The 7,500-nt window shown below is 49.5% G+C and overlaps 1 non-coding gene and 1 pseudogene across 1 annotated transcript; both read right to left on the bottom strand.

Moving 5' to 3' along the window:
• Nucleotides 1-28, bottom strand: part of LOC143176003 (large subunit ribosomal RNA) — a 2,856-nt pseudogene extending 2,828 nt beyond the window's left edge.
• Nucleotides 29-2,083: 2,055 nt separating this feature from the next.
• Nucleotides 2,084-2,238, bottom strand: LOC143176004 (5.8S ribosomal RNA). Its single transcript, XR_013000622.1, has one exon. It is a non-coding gene; the product is annotated as a 5.8S ribosomal RNA (ribosomal RNA).
• Nucleotides 2,239-7,500: the final 5,262 nt, after the last annotated feature.

Raw genomic sequence — 7,500 nt, 5'->3', positions numbered from 1 at the left:
GCGGGTAATCTCGCCTACTCTGAGGTCGTCGTGAACGTGAATTGTATGAAAATTCAATCGAATTTCATAAAAATCGCTCAAAGGCAAAAAAAACAAAGTCTAGAGGAGAGTGCGTTCGAACACAACAATATTCATATTATAACGTATATAAATGATAAATATACCGCGACACGCGCGACTCCGTATCGTCGCGAAAAATCGTTCGCGAACGCGTCTTATGCGCCTCACCAGTGGTCTCTGCTGCGTCGCGTGTCTATATTCTCTTTTTACACTCTTCTCCTTCTTCTATCACATTTTACTCGATCGCGAAAAAGACTCTCGCTAGACGATCTCGCGCTCCGGTTAACTTTAACGCCCGTCCGAGAAGAATTTTCGGGGACTGGACGACCGAAGCGGATCTCGCGCGGTCTCGCGATCGACAGTGAAGAGAAGTGCAGAAGAGGAAAAGAAGACACGACAAACACACACCATGGGGCGACCGACGCGTTCGTTTCAACGCTTTCGCACAAAGTCGGCGGCGGTTATATATTTATATCATTATATTCCGGCGGACGGGACGCGACGTTCGAAAGCCTCGCCAAAGAGGAGCTCCTGCCTCTTCCTCTCTCTTTTCTACGAGAAAAGATAAACGTATTTTACGGGGATACGGAAACGTTACCACGTGGTGTCACACACGATCGTCCGTCTCTTCTCTATAGCAGAAACCGATAAAAATACACCTCCCGAAAGAGAGTATATGGTGATTCTTTTTATATATATATATATTTCGAAATACAACTGAACGTGGCGGAAGCGCACGGTGGTGGTCCAGCGAGGACACGCGACGACGGGGAATAAGAACTATTCGACCCGTTACGAATACGCATGCTCGTCCCGCACGATTTTAACACACACCGTGTTTTTCTCCAGTCGTCAAAGCGTTCGTGCGTCGAATTCGAAAAATAAAAAAAAAAGAAAAACACCTTTTCTCTCTCTCGGGGTAAAAGAGTCGATGTGTATTGTGTATAAAGGTTCTGCGAGAAGTCTCGTTTTGACGTGTGTTCCGCCGATAACGACGATCCTCCGAAACGGGGATACAGAAACGTTACACCTCACAACACGATCTCCGTCTCTTCTCTATAGCAGAAACCGATAAAAATACACCTCCCGAAAGAGAGTATATGGTGATTCTTTTTATATATATATATTTCGAAATTCAACTGAACGTGGCGGAAGCGCACGGTGGTGGTCCAGCGAGGACACGCGACGACGGGGAATAAGAACTATTCGACCCGTTACGAATACGCATGCTCGTCCCGCACGATTTTAACACACACCGTGTTTTTCTCCAGTCGTCAAAGCGTTCGTGCGTCGAATTCGAAAAATAAAAAAAAGAAATACACCTTTTCTCTCTCTCTCGGGGTAAAAAGAGTCGATGTGTATTGTGTATAAAGGTTCTGCTGCGAGAAGTCTCGTTTTGCCGTGTGTTTCGGTAACGACGATCCTCCGAAACGTACATCTCATTCGTAAGAGAGGAAGAAAACAATCTCCCTGGGGCCAGTCGGTAATATACCGACATACGACGTGTCGTGCACATCCGTCTCACGCACGGTATACAAAATATGAATAAAACGTGTGTAGTCTCTCTCTCTCTCGACTTCTTAATATTTTCTTTCACCTCTGACGCATCATTTCAGGTGACGTCGGGAGCGCGGGAAAAAAAATTTTTCTAAACACACGAAACCGTTCATCTCACGAACAGCCGAAAAAGTTGTCGCTCAGATCCATATCGCAGTGGAGCGGTATCCGCGGGCGGTCGTAATTGAACGACGCACGACGCCGCGAACACTCACGCGAGTCCATACAAACGATTCCGATCGTTTTGCAACAACTAGAACGTACACTGTCCGTGAAATTCACAGAATTTTCGCGTGTCCGCGACAAACGCCGACGAGACACCCATCGTTCGCTCGTACGTAGCATCCTTCTCTTAACCCGACTCAGAAACGTTCTTTGCGCCCTTCGGTAAAAAAACGTTCGATCCGAAGAGGTGAACGACGGCGGGGATTTGACAGAGCTACGCAAGCAGTGTATGGTACGTAAACGACCCTCAGCCAGGCGTGGTCCAGGAATTGTATCCGTGGACCGCAATGTGCGTTCGAAATGTCGATGTTCATGTGTCCTGCAGTTCACACGTTGACGCGCAATTAGCTGCGTTCTTCATCGACCCACGAGCCAAGTGATCCACCGTTCAGGGTAATCGTATAAATTTTATATTTCACATATATAATTTTATTCTCATTTGTTCGACCTAATATCTCTCTTCTTTCAAAGAGAAGATAAAAGTTGATACCTGAATCTCCGACCAGCGCGCGAAGGAGATTCAGGCGTCGCCTTGGAGACGACACCGAAGCCTTTCGAGACGAAAAACGTTCAAGTAATATGTATATATTTCTCGACGTTCCGGGCGTATAGTGCATTCAAAAACCCGCGAAAGACGCAGAAGACTCGCACGCGTGGAAACGACGGGGATATATTTTGTATCCTACCCGATACTGAATCCATCGCGTGCAGTCGACCCTCGCGTTCTTCCGATCAGACGCATCTATTGTTGCGCGCATGTTTTCGCGTCGCATCGCGCGAAACGTTGCACGAATCGTACCGATCGATCGATTGAAAGCAAATAATGAAAAAAGACTTCACAGCTGGCTCTTTGCCGGTCATTCGTCCCATGTTATCTCTTGCCGCGAAATTGGCGCGCAAGAGTTGGGTGTCAGACGCGCGGCTTTAAAACGAGCTTCACGGCCGGTCCCTTCGTTACCGCTTTCGTTCTTTCTCTCGGAACGACCATGAACGAACACGACGAGCGACGCTACGGCATACACACGTCCACGGATTCGATTAAAAAAACAGACTTCACAGCTGGCTCTTTGCCGGTCATTCGTCCCATATTATCTCTTGCCGCGAAATTGGCGCGCAAGAGTTGGGTGTCAGACGCACGGCTTTAAAACGAGCTTCACGGCCGGTCCTCTCAATTCCGTGTACGGTACACGCAAGATGCGGGTTCCACTTCCAGACTACCCGGTCCCTTCTCTCTACGAGAATCGATAGTAGAAGAACGGCTCGAAAACGCGTCTCAGAGACTAGGGGAAAAGAAGCGGTATGCGAGCGAAACGAAAACGCATTATGGAAACGTCGCGAAACAATGTTCGACGGTTGCTCGGTTCCAATCGTGCGGCCGTTTCAATTTCTCGTGCGCTTCACCGTCCCTCCGTAACTCTGGCCGATCGCGTATACCGAAGAGCCGACACGCGCAAAAACCACAGGCATTGTATACTGTATATATATGTTACAGTCACAGCCTTCGCGCGTTTTACTCTCCGACGCGGGGTTTCCACGACGAAAGAGAGACAGTTTCGTGGCGGGTGACTCGGCCGAATCGCTACGACGGGTATTTCTATTATAGAACGAATCATCGCCACCCTTTACCAGTGCCCGACGAAGGAATCACAAGGTCATCTGGAGTTTACAATGCCAGCGACGGTAATTCCAACGAAGACCCGATAAGTCAACTCATCGTTCTATTTCTCCCCGTACAGAAAAGCGAATCGACGCTAACGCACCTCGCGCAAGCACGAACGTTCTCTTCGCGTGGATCATCCCATCGTCGAAAGATGTAAAGACGCATTGGAGATCGTGGTCTCTGGCGGGCTCATTGCACGCCCCACTGCATATCTTTCCTCGAATCGAGAATGATTCGTCCACTAAGGCTGCGAAACTACGCGTCGAGGAAACTAGGGGAAAGAAGCGGGATGCGAGCGAAACGACAATACATTATGGAAACGTCGCGAAACAATGTTCGGCGGTTGCTCGTTTCCTCCTGCGGACGTTTCATTGCTCGGGCGCTTCACGTCCCTCCGTAACCTTCGCGCGATCGCGTGCCCCGGAGAGCCGGCAACCGGTGAACCACAGGCGTATAAACTATAGTCTTCTATAGCAAGCCTTCGGCGGTTACTCTCCGACGCGGGGATTCCACGACGAGAGAGAATTTCGTGGCGGGTGACATCGGTCGAAACGCTACGACGGGTATTTCTATTATAGAACGAATCATCGCCACCCTTTACCAGTGCCCGACGAAGGAATCACAAGGTCATCTGGAGTTTACAATGCCAGCGACGGTAATTCCAACGAAGACCCGATAAGTCAACTCATCGTTCTATTTCTCCCCGTACAGACAAGCGAATCAACGCTATCGCACCTCACGCATGCACGAACGTTCTCTTCGCGTGAATCGTCCCATCGTCGAAAGATATAGCCGCTTGGAGATCGTGGCCCATCAAGTTCTTCCGTAACTCCTGCGCGATCGCGTACCCCGGAGAGCAGGCAACCGGTGAACCACAGGCGTATAAACTATAGTCTTCTATAGCAAGCCTTCGCGTTTACTCTACGACGCGGGGATTCCACGACGAGAGAGATTTTCGTGGCGGGTGACACGGCCGAATCGCTACGACGGGTATTTCTATTATAGAACGAATCATCGCCACCCTTTACCAGTGCCCGACGAAGGAATCACAAGGTCATCTGGAGTTTACAATGCCAGCGACGGTAATTCCAACGAAGACCCGATAAGTCAACTCATCGTTCTATTTCTCCCCGTACAGAAAAGCGAATCGGCGCTATCGCACCTCACGCAAGCAGGAATGATCTCTTCGCGTGGATCGTCCCATCGTCGAAAGATGTAAGACGTACAGAAATCGTGGTCCATCACGATTATTCGTAACTCTCCGAGTCGCGTATCTGAGAGTAGGACAAACGGAGAACCACAGGCATAAATAATACTATATGTTTCTTATATAGTTAGCCTTCGCGTTTTACTCTCCGACATGGGGATTCCACGACGAGAGAGAGTTTCGTGGCGGGTGTCTCGGCCGAATCGCTACGACGGGTATTTCTATTATAGAACGAATCATCGCCACCCTTTACCAGTGCCCGACGAAGGAATCACAAGGTCATCTGGAGTTTACAATGCCAGCGACGGTAATTCCAACGAAGACCCGATAAGTCAACTCATCGTTCTATTTCTCCCCGTACAGAAAAGCGAATCGACGCTATCGCACCTCGCGCGAGCACGTAACTACTCTTCGCGTGGATCGTCCCATCGTCGAAAGATGTAAGACGCACGGAAATCGTGGCCCATCAACGTTTTTTTGTAACTCTGCCGATCGCGTATCACAGAGCCGAGACGCACATACCACAGGCGTATAATACCGTTTTCTTTCGTATGGTAAGCCTTCGCGTTTACTCTTCGGCGCGGGGTTTCCACGTCGAGAGAGACATTCGTGGCGGGTGACATCGGTCGAAACGCTACGACGGGTATTACTATTATAGAACGAATCATCGCCACCCTTTACCAGTGCCCGACGAAGGAATCACAAGGTCATCTGGAGTTTACAATGCCAGCGACGGTAATTCCAACGAAGACCCGATAAGTCAACTCAACGTTCTATTTCTCCCCGTACAGAAAAGCGAATCGACGCTGTTGCACCTCACGCAAGCACGAACGTTCTCTTCGCGTGGATCGTCCCATCGTCGAAAGATGTAAGACGCACGGAAATCGTGGCACATCACGTGTTTTCGGAACTCTGTCGACCGCGTATCTCAGAGACGACGCGCGCGAACCACTGGCATATACTATTATATATCGCGTTTTACCCTCCGACGCGGGGATTCCACGACGAGAGAGAGTTTCGTGAGCGGGTTGACTCGGAAGAAACGCTACGACGGGTATTTCTATTATAGAACGCATCATCGCCACCCTTTACCAGTGCCCGACGAAGGAATCACAAGGTCATCTGGAGTTTACAATGCCAGCGACGGTAATTCCAACGAAGACCCGATAAGTCAACTCAACGTTCTATTTCTCCCCGTACAGAAAAGCGAATCGACGCAATCGCACCATACGCGTGCACGTAAACAACTCTTCGCGTGGATCGTCCCATCGTCGAGAGACGTAAGTTTTCATAGTATGAATTCGCGTTTTACTCTCCGACGCGGGGATTCCACGACGAGAGAGAGTTTCGTGAGCGGGTTGACTCGGAAGAAACGCTACGACGGGTATTTCTATTATAGAACGCATCATCGCCACCCTTTACCAGTGCCCGACGAAGGAATCACAAGGTCATCTGGAGTTTACAATGCCAGCGACGGTAATTCCAACGAAGACCCGATAAGTCAACTCAACGTTCTATTTCTCCCCGTACAGAAAAGCGAATCGACGCAATCGCACCATACGCGTGCACGTAAACAACTCTTCGCGTGGATCGTCCCATCGTCGAGAGACGTAAGTTTTCATAGTATGAATTCGCGTTTTACTCTCCGACGCGGGGATTCCACGACGAGAGAGAGTTTCGTGAGCGGGTTGACTCGGAAGAAACGCTACGACGGGTATTTCTATTATAGAACGCATCATCGCCACCCTTTACCAGTGCCCGACGAAGGAATCACAAGGTCATCTGGAGTTTACAATGCCAGCGACGGTAATTCCAACGAAGACCCGATAAGTCAACTCAACGTTCTATTACTCCCCGTACAGAAAAGCGAATCGACGCAATCGCACCATACGCGTGCACGTAACAACTCTTCGCGTGGATCGTCCCATCGTCGAGAGACGTAAGTTTCATAGTAAGCCTTCGGCGTTTTACTCTCCGACGCGGGGATTCCACGACGAGAGAGAGAGTTTCGTGAGCGGGTTGACTCGGAAGAAACGCTACGACGGGTATTTCTATTATAGAACGCATCATCGCCACCCTTTACCAGTGCCCGACGAAGGAATCACAAGGTCATCTGGAGTTTACAATGCCAGCGACGGTAATTCCAACGAAGACCCGATAAGTCAACTCAACGTTCTATTTCTCCCCGTACAGAAAAGCGAATCGACGCAATCGCACCATACGCGTACACGTAAACAACTCTTCGCGTGGATCGTCCCATCGTCGAGAGACGTAAGTTTTCATAGTATGAATTCGCGTTTTACTCTCCGACGCGGGGATTCCACGACGAGAGAGAGTTTCGTGAGCGGGTTGACTCCGAAGAAACGCTACGACGGGTATTTCTATTATAGAACGCATCATCGCCACCCTTTACCAGTGCCCGACGAAGGAATCACAAGGTCATCTGGAGTTTACAATGCCAGCGACGGTAATTCCAACGAAGACCCGATAAGTCAACTCAACGTTCTATTTCTCCCCGTACAGAAAAGCGAATCGACGCAATCGCACCATACGCGTGCACGTAAACAACTCTTCGCGTGGATCGTCCCATCGTCGAGAGACGTAAGTTTTCATAGTATGAATTCGCGTTTTACTCTCCGACGCGGGGATTCCACGACGAGAGAGAGTTTCGTGAGCGGGTTGACTCGGAAGAAACGCTACGACGGGTATTTCTATTATAGAACGCATCATCGCCACCCTTTACCAGTGCCCGACGAAGGAATCACAAGGTCATCTGGAGTTTACAATGCCA

Source organism: Nomia melanderi, unplaced genomic scaffold (genome assembly GCF_051020985.1).
Source record: "Nomia melanderi isolate GNS246 unplaced genomic scaffold, iyNomMela1 scaffold0298, whole genome shotgun sequence".
Classification (NCBI taxonomy): domain Eukaryota; kingdom Metazoa; phylum Arthropoda; class Insecta; order Hymenoptera; family Halictidae; genus Nomia; species Nomia melanderi.
This window is presented reverse-complemented; position numbering and strand designations above follow the sequence as displayed.